This window comes from Cetorhinus maximus, chromosome 7 (assembly GCF_964194155.1).
Source record: "Cetorhinus maximus chromosome 7, sCetMax3.hap1.1, whole genome shotgun sequence".
In the NCBI taxonomy this organism is placed as follows: domain Eukaryota; kingdom Metazoa; phylum Chordata; class Chondrichthyes; order Lamniformes; family Cetorhinidae; genus Cetorhinus; species Cetorhinus maximus.
In genome coordinates this window covers 72,552,394-72,569,314 of record NC_135885.1, presented here as the reverse complement: position 1 = coordinate 72,569,314, position 16,921 = coordinate 72,552,394, and the positions used below count along the sequence as shown (strand labels likewise).

Sequence of the window (16,921 nt, the reverse complement as noted above, 5' to 3'; positions counted from 1 at the left end):
AGGAAATCAAAACATTTAGATCTGATGTTACCTGAAGGGAAACTGAAGTATATGCCATTCCACTGGCCTTAACAAGTAAGACCTTTTAGCACTAGAAGAAAATGGTGAAGAAATCTATTTTAGAGCGGTTGGTACTTAGGTTAAAAGGTAAAAAAAATATATGTGGTAATATATGGAGGCCATCTCCAGAGATAAGTTGGCTTTGGAATGTATTTCACTATCTACTCAAACACTAAGGTTACAATTGTTTTTGTTAACTTGTCAGCTTCTGTATATTCATCTCACAAATATTAGGAGCATAGGAACGTTAGAGCAGGAATAGGTCATTTAGCCCCTCAACCCTGCTCTGCTATTCAATTAGATCGCAACTGATCTGCAGCTAAATTTTATTTACCCGGCTTTACTTCATATCCCTTGATAACCTTACCTAACAAATATCTAACTCAGTCATGAAAGCTCCAAGAAAGAAATAGGTTGTATTCCCCGTAGGGAGTCTCCTTATTTATTATTGTGTGCGCAATTTGAAATTGCATTGAAGCTTGTGGCTGCCACAGTGATGCACATTATATTGTGAAGTTATGCTTCCATCATACCATGACTGGTATCGCTGATCATGGGAAGTACTCCTCATTCATGATGTTGCATAGGGAACCTTTATGCAAAATATCTGCTTTCTCTAATCAGATTGCCTCTAAGCAGCAGTTTTACAACTTAAAATAAGTAAAAGAGGTGGCTGAAAGTCACATTAATTACAGATATCCATTTCCCTTGAAAACAAATAGAATGAAGGGGGAACTCAGAGAACCATAATTAAAATTTAAGCAAAATTATGTGCTGAGAAGCTCAGTGATGTATTCTTTCGGTGTAGATTTTGACATAAATATATAAAAAGGTTATTATTTGTTTGTTCAGTGTTTTATGTGAAACTATAATAAGGATAAATCAAAGAATAGCTTAACGTTAACTCAGGATCTGTGACGAAGAAGCAAATTTCTTCATGAATGGGTTCCATTAAAATAAAAATCGCCCTTGTCGCAGTTTTGGAAGATATGCTAAACATCATTCAATCTTCTATGGTGATTCTAACAAAATATAATGAAAAAGTTCCAAAACCCTTATTATATTTTGGCAGTTCTAAAGAAGGACATTGTCCAAAGTATTAACCTGTCTTTCTGCAAATTCTAATTGACTTTCTACTATTTTCTATTTCTGTTTCAGGTATTCAACAATTTTTTCATTTTCTTCATGTATTAACGTATTTGCTTTTCTGAGTACAGCAGTGTGTGGACACCTTCTGATACAAAATGCTGTTATAACATTTTTCCCACTGAATTATTTCTACTTTTGTAGTGATATTAAAAGATTCAACAAAGAGAAATCTATGAACTATTCATTCAGGTGTCCTATGGAAATTATTTTAAAATTTTCAGTCAGGAAATGCAGATTTTTTTCAGGATTCTTCAAAGAGCCTAATAAGCAGAATTTTTAAAGTTCTGTATTTGTAGGACTGGAAAATTTAGGAAACAAAGTTAAGATGTTTCTTGGGACTGACTTTTAAGAGATATATTGATTACAAAAAGATCATTAGAGATTCCAAACATTTTCCATTCTAGGGAATAAAAAAAGAAAAATTGCATGCTTGAAATCTGAATTAAAAACAGAAATTCCTGGAAGTATATAGCTGATCTGTAACATCTACTGTAATCTGGAGATGGTGGTGTAGTGGTAATGTTGCTGGACTAATAATACAAAGATCCAGGTGAATCCTCTGGGGATATGGGTTCAAATCCCACCACTCCAGCTGGTGGAGTTTGAATTCAGTTAATAATCTGGAATATAAAGCTAGTCTCAGTGTTAGTGGCTGTGAAACTATCTTTAATTGTTGCAAAAATCCATCTGGTTCACTGATGTCCTTTAGGGAAATCTGTCATCCTTACCTAGTCTGGCCTATGTGTGACTCCAGACCCATGCAAAACGGTTGACTCTTAAATGCCCTCTGTACAGGGCAAGAAATGCTGGCCTAGCCAGTGATGCCTAGCCAGTGATGCCATCCCATGAATGAATTTAAAAAATGTCTATCTATATGCCTATTCATGAAATGTTTCTCTTAACGTGAGATATGTCAATGATACTGTAATTTTTTGGTCTGGGACACAAAACATTAGCAAACCGTACTGTAAGAGTAGATGTTTGGCATTGTGCTGGTTTTGAATTTCTCTGCAGCTGAATAGCCAACCAAGACTCAATGTCTCGGCTTCAAACATTAGACCTGCACCTCAACAAAATACCATCGGAAGTAGAGGGAAAGCAAAGGGAGAAAAAAAAAGGGGAGAAAAGCACAAACAATTACAGTGATTGGCTACATCATATTTGATATTCAGAACCAGTAATTCATAGTAATATTTAATTCCTCTTCCACTGCCTTCAGTACTCTTGGAAGACAAAGACCCAGTGAAAACACAGTACCTCAGGATGATGGTGCGCAGGCGCGGCCGGGGGCAGGACTACAACTCCCGGCGAGCACCGAGCCCCAATGTTCGCGCTTCCGCTCGGAAAGAAATTACGTCATTGTTAAAGCTCCCAGAAAGTGGGTGCATTGTGCAATGTAGTGTCTGTGGTGCAGCGCTGGACGCAGTCACAAGCAAGGTATGACTGCTGCACTCTGAGATATACTGTAACTCCGCATTTCTTACATAGCAGTGACAAAGAAAAAAAAACCGAAACAAGTAAGTTTTTATTTCAATTTGTTTTTTGTGTGTGAATGACTTCTTATTTCCTTCATTGCTGAGCTTGTGTTTTCTTCCACTTCCAGCACAATTCATGGAAGTCAGACTGAAGTGGTCCTGGTTTCCGGACTGATTGGTCATTCGTCTGTTTAATATTGGCATATTGTTGTTGTGTTGCATGATTTCTAAGTAGTTACAGCGGTGCAGCTTATTGTACAGAGGACTAAAAGCTATTTTTAGCTTCCGAAAGTGGAAATTTGATTTGTTAATTAAATATTTTTGAATGCATTATTTTTATTTTACCGCGAAGTTTCATTTCACAAAGTTATGATTTATGCTGAGCCAGCTCACACTATAAAATAGTTTATTTGTAAAATCTCTGATTTTAAAATTGCAACTTTTTCCAAATTAAATATTGTGCTCAATTTGGTGGTGTGTGGTGGTGGAGGGAGGAGGAGACAAGTCATTGGCTTTGACTTGAGTCCATTTCATTTGTACATTGGAAAAGGCTGCTCTATTTTGCCCAAATTACTATTGGTACCTTGAGGAGACAAGGCACTGTAGGTCAATAAAATGTGTTTCTTTTTCATAGATAATGTTGGTAAAGGTAGTACATTTGTACCTCATAAAATGAAAAGTGCCTTTAGTATATCCTGTAAAACCATTTCACAAGATTTCAAATTGTGCTTCTGTGAAACTAGAGGTTGTTTATACTTCAGTTCCAATTTCCAAGTACTGTACAAAAACAATTCTGTTGGCCCATTTAAACACAATACTTAATACCTTGTCAAATCTTGTGGAGTTGTGTTTTTATTGATCATATATAATGACTTGACAGAAAATCTTCATTGTTTTAAGATTACACTATAATTTGTAAGTTTTATGTTTGTTATGTATTTTAAAGTTATGATTTAACAAAGTTTAGGTGTTTTTGGCACTTCTTTAATTTAACATGACTGCTTCCAATGGTTGGGGTTTGAGGTAGAGCTAACCTTGTCTTGCCTGTGTTCCCCAGCATACTTCACTCTTTCTTTGGTTGTGGTGTGCAACTGTGCAAAACTGCTAGGTTTTAGTGTAAGATTTAACCAAAATGTGACAACTGAATTTAATCAGTTTATTACTGCTTTATTTTTAATACTGTATTACCTGTGGGCATTACCAACGTGCATGTGTTTTGGAATGCTTCCTTTTGAATATGGGCCAACACTTGCATTCCATGTTGTATAAGAATATGAGACACAAGAGAATAATCTCTAGGCACTAAAATAAAAGCAAAACACTGTGGATGCTGGAACTCCGAAATAAAAACAAAGTGCTGAAAATATTCAGGAGGTATGGTAGCGTCTGGGGAGAGAGAAACTGAGGTAATGTGTCAAGCTGAATATGACAGTTCTGAAGAAGTCATATTCAACTTGAAATGTTAACTCAGTTTCTCTCTCCACAGGTGCTGCTGACCCACTGAGCATTTCCAGCACTTTGTTTTTATCTGTAGGTACTGTGTGTGTTATCCAAGTTTAACTTTAATTGACTATGAAATATGTTCCTCTTGGTGTTTAAGAGCCTTATTTTCAGTGGCTCAGATTCCAAGATGCTGCGATTGGTACAATACATTAAAATCTTTATTCACTCTAGCTGCAGACAGTATCAACTTGGCTCAAAAGTAGAATTAGGGGTTATTCAACAGCTTTTGATAATTTGAGTCTGAAGTATAGATGTGTCCTTACAGAATTAGGATGATGTACATGAAGATAGTACACTCTGTTTTGAAGCAGCCTAATATAGTATCAAATTTAATTCCACATAGCAAATAAGTTATGTTATGTACCTACAAACTGTGTTGAAGATCTTTATTGTAGTATGTAAGCCTGCATGAAGTGATCAATGCAGAATTTGAGCATGAAATTGACATAGTGCAGTTAACACAGATGCTCTGATCGAGAAGTTATATTCTGCAGTGATTATATTCACAGCATACAAGATACCTGATATAGTAGTTTTCTGATGTAGTATGAATACACTTTCTGTAGTCGGGCAACTATTTCCTCAAGATGAGAACCTGTGTCTTCAGTTCTTCCAACACTAATCCACTAAAAGGTGTCTCTTACCTCTACCATTAGTGGTTATCTGCAATTATGTGGGGCCACACACCTGAAGCCTCCCTAACAAACATTTTTGTCTTATTGCATCTCTCCTTTGCTTCAAATCTTCCTGAAAGATACCTCTTCGACACCAACTTCAACTGCTGATAATCTCCCTCTTCCTTAAATGTGGAGTGCAACTACACTGTCTTGTACAGGGGTATTACCTTGCAGTGAATCACTTCTGTACTTGACTTGGGTGTTTCCCTTACAATGGACGAATGTTATTACCTAGCATTGACATTCATCACTTTGATTGACATAAAATTCACCTAAAATCTTCAACAGAAATAAATATTGGATTGAAATGTTTTGATGGATTCTTGAGAAATGTTATCCTAATATAGGTGACTGTGTAGTTAAATATGAAAATAGAATCTGGAGGGGAGTTGATCATCATTATTACGTCAATTAAATAATTAAGAGAGTAATGCTGCATGAACTGTAGTAGCCCTGTTGAAAATGTACCTTTGTTAATGAGTGAAAATTTCTATCTCCACTCATTCATAAGATCACATTGCCCTTTATTCCAAGACAACTTTTGCTTCTCCACTGACAGTAACAAAGTTATGTGTATGTGCATTTCTGTGTATATTGTTAGACCAACTGCCACTGGATGAAGTGTTCAATAAAATTTACAGCTTTGGAAGTCATAAATGGCAGACTTATGAGTGGATGGGAAAGTTGAAGGGTATGGACTGGTTTAAAAAAAAATCCGAAATGACATGATTTTAGAAGGAAGGTAAATGCAACACTTATAATCACTGCTAATGTTTACTATATATGTTATCTTTTCAATAAGGCTAGTTGATATAGCACAGATATAAAGAGGAAGCTAAATACTTCTGTGAATTGCTAGGCAGTAATCTATTCCAAAAGTTTGAAGATATGTTATGGAAAATATTGGATGGTTTATATTGTAATCTGTTAGCAATGTGACATTACAGGTATAAGCTGTACTGGCTGAAACAGTTTAAAAAAAATGTAATTTTTAACGTGTGTATATATTTTGTTTTATGAAGGCATCAACTCCTTGTTGGGGTAAAGTTACATTCTTCTTGTTTGTTATCCACAGGGACTTTCAGCAAGGGTTGTCAAGAGGAGTGGTTGAGGCAGAGGTCATTGCGTCCTTTGAAGAAGAAGTGGGTAAATATTTTGAAGTAGAGGAAAATACAGGGCTATGGGGAGAAAATGGGGCCTTGGGATTCTACAAAGGATTATTCTACAAAGGACTGGCCTCTTGTGCTGTAAATGTTTTTTTATGGTTCCATAGGTTGCTGGTTGGCAATCAGAAATATGGACCTTGAAGTTTTTTTTTTCCCTCCTCCAACTGTTGTGAGGCTGAGAATAATTTTGACATTCTTATTAGCCTTATCATGAAACTTGATTGTGATTGAACTTGTGACCTTTTCTGATCTGTAATCTCAACCACTGTCTGGATAAACTTGAGTCTTGGAGGAGCTGTTGTTCCTGTTTGTGAAATGCTAATAATTGGCAATAACATTTCAGTTACTTTGGAGTTGTATGCATCCTGGGACTATAAGACATAAATTTTGTGCACTATAATCTCGCTACATTATAAATAATATAGTGTGTATATATAAATAGTTACCGTTTCTTCCAGAGGTACACTGGTATAATGAATCACTGAGAAAAGGTTAAAAGTAATCAACCATTATTAGTAATCGAAAACAAAATGATGAGACAATGAACATTTGTTTCTTATTTTATCAAGCATTTAGATAACCTAAAGTCACAGATTAAGCTCTTAGCTGAGAGTAGCTTGTTCCTGGGCCTTTGCTAATGCCATTCTATCCAATGAATCGAAGAAATCAAATAATAGTTTAGATTTTTTTTTAACCTCCTCGCCTCTTATTGTCAGAGGAGTAGCTTCTGCTCTATGTCTTCCATTCATGGCATGTTTTGTGGTAGAGGTAGTGCCGGTGTGAACTTTTATCCTGTTAGGCTGTGACATGACTACTAATCCACATTGTATTGTGAATATTTGATATAATGGGACCTATGTTTCTGATTCTTGAGTGTGGCTGCTTGGGTTTTTAAATGTCTAAGTAAGGAATTATTGAGTTTTGGCTCAACTTTCGGATAATGCCTTTAAAGGGTCATCTGACAGAGTGCAAACAAATATTGTGGCAATCAAAAAAAAACAATCGATGCTGAACCTTTACCTAAATTCCTTAGTCTAAATAGAAATGGATCAAAGTCAAATGCTGATAAATACAAATCAGTGTCTGCGCTAAACATGATGTCAAGGTTTATGAAAATAATGAAATAGAAAAATTCAGCTGGTGTGGTTACATGTGGAAAGGGAAAGAATAGGCCAACATTTTGGGATGTAGATCAAAATTATACTATTAAAATATTTCAGATGCTGATAGAGCAGTTGCATCTTTCTAGCATTTTCTTCTTGTTTCAAATTCCCAGAATTTGTTTGTCTTCTCATGGAAAATGAGAATCTGTTGCATTGCCTGATTCAAAACAATTTGGTTGCCAATTTCCCTTTGGTGCAGTTGGTTAATATTGTGTCACTGTCTATCTTTGGATGTATAAATAAGGCAAATATCTTCATGGTAGCATGAGATTACAACAGTAATGTTTCACGTTTTCTGAAGGTTCAGTGAAATACAGCTTACCAGTCTCAGTGTGACACCAGCTTTTTGTGACATATCACAGCATGCAGGAAGCAAATATTTGAGCAACAAAGTTTGAAGACCTGGGTCCAAATTTTTGCCAGAACAGAAAGCCTTTCCATCATGGAGAAAATGGCGAAAGTGGCCGAAAATCATAAGTCCCCGAACAGGGCAGTTCCCATTTTCACAGGGCTGGGATTCGAGCAGGGTTCACGCATGTGCACTTTACAGGAGCGGCTGGCCATTTAAATCATCAGCAGCCTCTGCTCAAGTTGGATTTTGGTAGCCTAGGCATGTGAAACCTGGAGTGTGCAGATTAGACCTGATAAGGACAGGTCTGAACTTTGTAGATTTATTTGGATAGCCAGGGTACCTCTTTGGAGTGGTAAGGTATCCCTTTGGATGTGGTCCGAGGACACCTTTGGTGGAGGCAAGGTGCCCTTTGGGATAGGTCAGGTGCCCATTGAGGGAGGTAAGGTGCCCATTGGAATTGTTAAAATTAAGCATGAATGTGTGTAAAAAGCTCATTAACTGTCAAGCTGATTGGAACTGTCAACAGACCTCTCAAAATCAACTGTCAAGAGGACCCTATCAAAGGAGTTGTGGAAAGGAAGTTGTCAAACTGTCGAGGCATTTAAAAGTCTTGCCCTTTAAATCTTTGACAAAGATGCCTGGAGTGTTTGGAAAAAAAATCTTGCTTGCTATTTCACTCTGTCTATGGACATAAGCCTGAGAGTTTCCATTACTGGATTAGTGCTGCATGACTGATTTCACAACCAACTGTTAATACAAAGATGAAAGCAAAATACTGCAGATGCTAGAAATCTGAAATAAAAACAGAAAATTCTGGAAAAACTCAGTAGGCCTGGCAGCATCTGTGGAGAGAGAAACAGAGTTAACGTTTCGAGTCCGTATGACTTCTTCAGTGCTAAAGGCAACTTATTGATACCAAGGCCCATCTGGGACCCTCCACCCCTTCCTATCCCTTCTTCTAATCCCAACTCTTGCTGTGAATTCACTATACCCTCTGACTTTCCGCTTGTTGTTGCTGAACATTCTGTACTCAGAAAAGGACTCAGTTTCATCCCCTTACACCCTTGCCTTGATGAATTTTGGGCTCGGCATGATGCTGAACTCTTTTTCCATCGCCTTTGTCTCCATGCTCATCTTTTTGGGCAAGAGTCCTCCCCCCATTCAGTGGATCCTTTCAATTGCCTCTAGTGTTCTCCTTCTACCTGGACCCCACCCTCTGGCCTCTTACCTGCTCTTGGTCTTTTCATTGAGGTCTGTTGGCATTGCATCAGCCGTCTCAATTTCTCTGCTCCTTTCACCCACTCCAACCTGTCTCCATCTGAAATTGCTGCACTCTGTTCTCTCAGGTCCAACCCTGACTTTATCAAATCTACTGACAAGGGTGGCACTGTTGTTGCCTGGCGTACTGATCTCTACCTTGCAGAGGCTGAGCGCCAACTCTCAGACACTTCTTCCTACCTCCGGTGGACCATGATCCCACCACCGAACATCAAGCCATTGCTTCCAGGACTGTGACTGACCTCATGTCCTCTGGAGATCATCTCTCCACAGCTACCAACCTCAGTCTCCCAACTCCACATAGCCCGCTTCTACCTTCTTCCCACCAATCCACCAACAGGACTGTCCTGATAGACCCATCATGTTAGCCTGTTCCTGCCCCACGGAACTCATTTATTCCTATCTTGACTCTGTTCTCTCTTCTCTTGTCCAGTCTCTTCCCATCTATATTTGCGATTCCTCTGATGCCCTACGTCATATCGACAGTTTCCAGTTTCCTGGTCCTAACCGCCGCCTCTTCACTATCCAATCCCTCTACACCTCCATCCCCCACCAGGACATCTGAGGGCCCTCTGCTTCTTCCTTGAACAGAGGCCCAAACAATCCCCATCCACCAACACTTTCCTCTGCCTGGCTGAACTTGTTCTCTCACTGAACAATTTTCTTCTTTTATTTGGAAGAAGTGAGACAAGTTAAAGGTGTGGCTATGGGTACCTGCATAGGCCCCAGTTATGCCTGTCTTTTGTGGGGTATGTGGATCATTCCTTGTTCCAGTCCTATTCAGGCCCCCTCCCACAACTTTTTTCAGTACATTGATTATTGTACCAGTGCCACTTCATGCTCTCTTCTATACCTGGAAACTTCCAATTTCCACCCCTCTCTCTCCCCTTCATATGGTCCATCTCTGACACTTCCCTCCCCTTCCTTGACCTCTTTGTCTCCATTTCTGGTGATAGACTGTATACCAATATTCATTACAAGCCCCGCTGAGTCCCACAGCTCCTCACACCCTGCTTCCTGTAAAGACTCCATCCCATTCTCCCAGTTCCTCCGTCTCCGTCGCATCTGTTCAGATGATGCTGCTTCAAAAATGGTGCTTCTGACATGTCTTCCTTTTTTCTTAACCGAGGCGCCCCCCCCCCCCCCCCCCCCCCCAACTGTGGTTGACAGGGCCCTTAATCATGTCCAACCCACCTCCCGTGCTTCTGCCCTCTCTCTCTCCTCTCCCTCCCAGAACCATGATAGGGTCCCGCTTGTCCTCTCTTTTTACCCCAATAGCCTCTGCATTCAAAGGATGATCTTGCGCCATTTCCGCCAACTCCAGCATGATGCCATCACCAAACACATCTCCCCCTCATGCCCCCTGTCAGCATTCCGTAGGGACCATTCCCCCCAGGACACCCTTGTCCACTTCTCCATTACCCCCAACTCCTCATCTGCTTTCCATGGCACCTTCCTGTGCAAACACAGAAGGTGCAACACCTGCCCCTTTACCTCCTTCCTCCTCGCTGTCCAAGGCCCCAAATACTCCTTTCAGGTGAAGCAGTACTTCACTTACAGTAAACCAAATTGAAGGAGGTGCATTATCTGCTCCCAATGTGATGGTCCCTACGCTGGGGAGACTAAACGTAGACTGGATGGCCGCTTTGCGGAACACCTTTGCTAAGTCTGCAAGCATGACCCAGGCCTTCCTGTCGCTTGTCATTTCAACACATGATCTGGCTCTCATGCTCACATGTCTGTCCTTGGCCTGCTGCAATGTTCCATTGAAGCCCAACGCAAACGGGTGGAACAGCACCTCATCTTCTGATTAGGCACTTTACAGCCTTCCGGCCTTAACATTGAGTTCAACAACTACAGACCATGAACTCTCTTCTCCATCTTTATCCCTTTTAAAATTTTTAAAAATTTGTATTTTTTATTTATTTTTATTCACCTATTCATTTTTTTTATCCCTTTTCCCCAACACCCCCTCCCCCCTTTCCCACTTTATAGGGCCATCTGTCACTTGTTTCTATGTTGTGCTTTAACAGAACGCTGGCCCTTGATCTGCTATTAACACATTCTGCTTTTTTACCTTTATGCCACTATCAGCACCTTCTTTAGTCTTTGCCGCTACCATTAACACTCTTTGTCTTGTGTCCATGACACCTTTGCCAATCTCTCCTCCTGAGCTCCCACCTATCCATGACCTTCTATTTTGCTCCGTCGCCTCTTAAACAGTATAAAATCCATCATACTTCTACTTCTCTTTAGCTCTGAAGAAGAGTCATATGGACTTGAAACGTTAACTCTATTTCTCTCTTCACAGATGCTGCTAGATCTTCTGGGTTTTTCCAGCAATTTCTGTTTTTACATGCATTAACACAGTAGGTTTGACTGACAGCTACAAGTGGTTATAAATTGTTCGTTTGAAATAGGACAATGGATTCCAGTGCTTGTTGTTATAAGTGACTGTGCATTTGAATGAAATGCCTGTTGTTATGAGGCTTTACTTAGTTGAAGGAATGTAAATATAATAAATGGGTTTTTATGAATCAGAGCTTTTTCAATATAGTGAAGTTTGCAATAGACACTTAGAACTTTATTTTATCGCCTCTCTGCATGCGTCCTGAAGTCTGCTGATGGTGGATACTCGGTGAGTTGGCATAGGAGCATGGGAATATAGGAGCAGGATTAGGCCATTCAGCCCCTCGGGCCTGCAATGCCATACAACTAGATCATGACTACTGATTGTCCACCTCAATGCCATTTTCCCACGCTTTCCTCATAACCCTTGATGTCATTTAATATTTAGAAATCTATCGGTCTCTATCTTGGACATGATGCTCTTGATCAACGATTGAGCTTCCACAGCCCTATGGGGCAGAGAATTCCAAAGATTCACTACCCCTTAAAATATTTTGTAGGTTTCAATGAAATCACCTCTCATTTTTCTTAACTCTAGAGAATACAGGCCCAGTCTCTGCAATCTCTCCTGAAAGGACAGTCCCAGGAATCAGTTTGGGGAACCTCTGCTGCACTCCCTCTATGAGAGGTATATCCTTCCTTAGGTGAGGGGTCCAAAACTGTACACAATACTCCAGGTGTGGTCTACCCAAGGTTCTGTATAATTGAAGCAAGACATTTTTACTCTTGTTCTCCAATCCTCTTGCAATAAAGGCCAGGATGGCATGGTAGGTGTAAGGACAAAGGATGGTGGGTGGGGGCATGGATTGGCCTGACTTGGCATTAAGTTGACACTGGCTATAAAGGGCCACAGGTGGGTAACAGGGCATAGGTTGACATAAAGGCTATGAGCAGCCATGGGTGGGCAGAGGGCATGAAATGGCATGGAGAGTGATTGGGGGGGAGGGGGCAGGGTGAGGTTTTGAGGGATATTTCATGCTGTTTTTTAAAAAAAATAGACATTGTCTCATGCCTCATGCCTTCTGCACAGCCACTTCTGCACCTGGCAGCCTTCTCAGTTCTTCCAGGCCCGCCCGCCCAAACTTCTGATTTAGTTGCCCCCTTCATCGTTCTCCCACACCGCGCACCCCCCCCCCCCCCCCCCAGTCTGAAAATCTGACATCCCGGTGGCCACTTATAGAAGTCAGGTTTGCGGCTATGCACCTGACTCACAGACAGAAATCCAGGTCCTGGAGCCTTCGTGTTTTTGAAAAACATATTTAGTATATTGGATCATTTCCCACCTAAAATGTGTCAAGAATCTCTAATGGCCAACTAAGGATGCTGTTATGAATAAATCTGAAAAGCTTCATTGTTCGTCATTTTCTCTTTATTGTATTTTCTTCATCTCTTTACCCAATACTGACACATTCTGATGCCCCTCAGACTCTCTACTACTGCTTCCATGCCTTGGAACTCTTCGTCCAGTGTGTCAGATTGCCTTCCCTAGGGCTATTTCTACTATGTGCCAATTATCCCTTTGCACTGCTTCCAAATGTCAAGTGGACCATCCTACAACCCAATATGATGTGGTGGTGTGTTACAGTTCACTCGGGGACTCCGAGTTGCTTTGGCAACATGCACTTTTACATGCAGTTAATAGTCTGGAGTTATGGATAGTGATGGTTGAGGCTCCAACTTCCTTTCTATCATATGGCTGACCAGGGATCTCTCCCACTCTTGCTGCTTGCTATTGGCTTATGTTGGAAAGATTTGCAGGTTGATGCTCAGCCGGTTTGGCTGTGTTACGAACGCACCTTCCTTGACCATCAAGTCCTGGGTTGGGACTTGAACCTGGAGTTTTTGCTTCAGAGGTAGGGCTGTACTCACTGCGCCACAAGATCCCTGAACTTGTTTGCACATATACCACTATATCCAATATTCCCATACTCGAAGCTCCCACACGCTATAACCGATGTCTCAGAAATTAACCTCCTCAAGTCTGCCACACCCCAAGTCACACTCTCAGTTACTCCCACAGCAACGCCTTCTCAATATTGCCAGAACCCTCCAAACCATATTGCATCTGTATCCTGGCACAGTAATCCCAGACTCCAGAACCAGCTCCTATGCTAGGTTGTACCTCATTTCATGAATTATGCACCCATCACCAAACTCTCTGCAATCCCTAACTTTCCTCCTCCTTCCTCCCCTTATCTTTCACAGATCCCATCATACAACCCAAATCTCACTTTAATGCCACAAGCTTTCTGTACCTGTATTTCTTTCTCTTCCTTCGTCCCCAAATGTTCTGTCTCTTTGGCACTTGGCCTGTCTCAAATCTAACTTCACATTTACATAAGACACCTGACAAGACACTGACCCTTTTAAAAACAAATCTTCCAGTCAAACACCATGCCATTTCCCTTGTCACAATTACTATCCGAAACTAACCAATGTAAATACAATCAGCTTTCTGCCTTTGGCACAGTATTGAAATGTTGGTAATGGGGCATTTGATAATGTGATTGAATGCCAAGGGCAGGTGGTTAGATTGGAGATGCTCATTGCCTGACATTTGTATGGTACAAATGTTACTTGCCACCTATCAGCCCAAGCTGAATGTTGTCTAGGCTTTGCTGCGTGCATGCATGATCTGCTTCATATTCTGAGGGGCTGCGAATAAGCTGAATACTGTGCAATCATCAGTACCGAAGTCACAAAGATACTTTGTGACTGTGACAGAAGTAAACTATTCCCCCTCGTTCTTCACGACCTGACTCCTGCCTTTGACATGATTGATTACACCATCATCCTGTTGGGTGGGACTGGATTTGCCTGGTTCAATTCTTATCTATTGAATCATAGTCAGAGAATCACCTACTCCTCTTGCTATTTACACACCAATACTTCTAGTGTTCTCCAAGGATCTATCCTTGGCCCCTTCTATTTCTCAACTACACTCTGCCCCTCCAAATCTGAAATTAGTGTCAGTTTTCACATGTGTTCCGAAGACACCAACTCTACTTCACCAGCGCGGCTCTCAACTGCTCCATTTTCTCAATTGTTACGCTACTTGTTTGACTTCCAATATTGGGTGAGCAGAATTTCTTTCAATAAAATATTGGGAAGCCTGAGGCCATTGTCATTGGTCCCTGCCACAATCTGCATTCCCCAACCACCAACTCCACCCCTCTTCCTCACAGCTATCTGAGGCTGAATCTGTTTGAACCTTGGTGTCATGTTTGACCCTGAAATAAGCTTCCGACCACACATCCATGCCATCACTAAGACTGCCTATTTCTACCTCCATAACATCACCCAGCTCTGCCCCATCTACTGCTGAACTGTCATCCATCCCATTGTTACCTCTAGATTTAACTATTCCAAAGCACTCCTGGCCACCCTCCACATTCTACACTCCATAAATTTGAAGTCATCCAAACTCCATTGCTCATGTTCCAAAACCGGACAACACCTGGCATCGATCCTAGATATTGCACACAATGGGGCACTATGCCTAGTTGGCTCTTCATTAACACTGGAGACTTGTGCCAATATTGGGAGAGTTGTCCACGCCCTAGTCAGGCAACAGTTTAATAGTCATATCTTTGAGCCAGAGGCCCAGCCTCCTCCACCATTCCTGCCTATGTCCTATCCCATAGCAAGACAGAATCACCAGAGTTTGCAGCACTAAGGTAAACAATCGGGAAGGAGTTATCCTGGGAGTCCTCAAGATTGACTCCAGACCCCATTAAGTCTCATGGCACACAGTCAAGGAAGCAAGGGCACAAAATGTACTCTGGGTGGGGCATTTCAATGTCCATCACCAAAAGTGGCTCAGTAGCACCACTACTGACCAAGTTGAGTGAGTCCCGAAGGATCTTTCTTCCAGACTTGGCCTGTGTCAAGTGGTGAGAGCCAACATGAGGGAGTAGCCTACTTGACCTCCTCTTCACCAATCTACCTGTTGCAGGTGCATTTATCTATGGCAGTATTGTTAGGAATGAGCACTGTACAATCCTTGTGGAGATAAAGTCCCGCCTTCACACTTGAGGACATCCTTCATCAAGTTGTCTGCTACTACAATCATGCTAAACGGGATAGATTCAGAACAGATCTAACAGCTTAAAACTAGGCAACCAAGAGATACTGTGGATCAACAGCAGCAGAATTGTATTCCATCACAACCTGTAACCTCATGCGCAGCATATCCCAGCTCTACCATTACCATCAAACCAGGAAACCAGCTCGGTTCAATGAGGAATGTAGACGAACATGCCAGGAGCAGCACCAAGCATACCTAAAAATGAGGTGTCAACCAGGTGAAGTGACAGCACAGGACTATATGAATGCTGACCAGCAAGCAGCATGCAATAGACAGAGCTAAATGGTGCCACAACCAACAGATCAGATCAAAGCTCTGCAGTACTGTCGCATACTGTCATAAATGGTGGGGGGCAATGAAACAATTACCGGTGACGGTAAGTTCCACAAATATCCTCATCCTTAATGATGGCAAATTCCTGCATGTGATTTTTTTTTAAAATTCATTCACGGGATGTGGGCTTCACTGGCTGGGCCAGCATTTATTGCCCATTCCTAGTTGCCCTTGAGAAGGTGGTGGTGAGCTGCCTTCTTGAACCGCTGCAGTCCATGTGGTGTAGGTACACCCACAGTGCTGTTAGGAAGGGAGTTCAGGATTTTGACCCAGCGACAGTGAAGGAATGGCGTTATATTTCCAACTCAGGATAGTGAGTGGCTTGGAGGGGAACTTTCAGGTGGTGGTGTTCCCATCTATCTGCTGCCCTTGTCCTTCTAGATGGTAGTGGTTATGGGTTTGGAAGGTGCTGTCTAAGGAGCCTTGGTGAATTCCTGCAGTGCATCTTGTAGATGGTGCACTGCTGCTACTGTGGTGGTGGAGGGGGTGAATGTTTGTGGATGCAGTGCCAATCAAGCAGACTGCTTTGTCCTGGACATTGTCCAGCTTCTTCAGTGTTGTAGGAGCTGAACTCACCCAGGCAAATGGGGAGTATTCCATCACATTCCTGACTTGTGCCTTGTAGATGGTGGACGGGCTTTGGGGAATCAGGAGGTGAGTTACTCGTTGCACAATTCCTAGCCTCTGACATGCTCTTGTAGCCACAGTATTTATATGGCTAGTCCAGTTCAGTTTCTGGTCAATGGTAACCCCCAGAGTGTTGGTAGTGGGGGATTCAGTGATGGTAATGCCATTGAACACCAAGGGGCGATGGGTGGATTCTCTCTTGTTGGAGATGGTCATTTGCCTGATACTTGTGTGGCGTGAATGTTACTTGCCACTTGTCAGCCCAAACCTGGATGTTGTCCAGGTCTTGCTGCATTTGGACATGGACTGCTTCAGTATCGGAGGCGTCACGCATGGTGCTGAACATCATGCAAACATCCCCACTTCTGACCTGATGATGGAAGGAAGGTCATTGATAAAGCAGCTGAAGATTATTGGGCCTAGGACACTACCCTGAGAAACTCTTGCAGTGATGCCCTGGAGCTGAGATGATTGACCTCCAACAACCACAACCACCCCACTGCTAGGTATGACTCCAACCAGTGGACAGTTTGCCCCCTGATTCCCATTGACTCCAGTTTTGTTAGGGCTCCTTGATGCTACACTCGGTCAAATGCTACCTTGATGTCAAGGGCAGCCACTCTCACCTCACCTCGGGAGATC

General features: G+C 41.8%; 1 protein-coding gene across 4 annotated transcripts in view; it reads left to right on the top strand.

The window, feature by feature from the left end:
- The first annotated feature begins 2,568 nt into the window (after positions 1-2,568).
- The window catches only part of rab30 (RAB30, member RAS oncogene family), a 103,442-nt gene continuing 89,089 nt past the window's right edge, over positions 2,569-16,921 (top strand). Inside the window, exons 1-2 of one of the 4 annotated variants that reach the window (XM_078545697.1) lie at positions 2,569-2,726; positions 5,940-6,006. The gene's annotated coding sequence lies outside the window, so the exon portion shown is untranslated. Of the gene's footprint in view, positions 2,727-3,185; positions 3,287-5,939; positions 6,011-16,921 lie in introns of those variants that run through there. The other 3 variants (XM_078545696.1, XM_078545698.1, XM_078545699.1) reach the window with 3 other exon arrangements.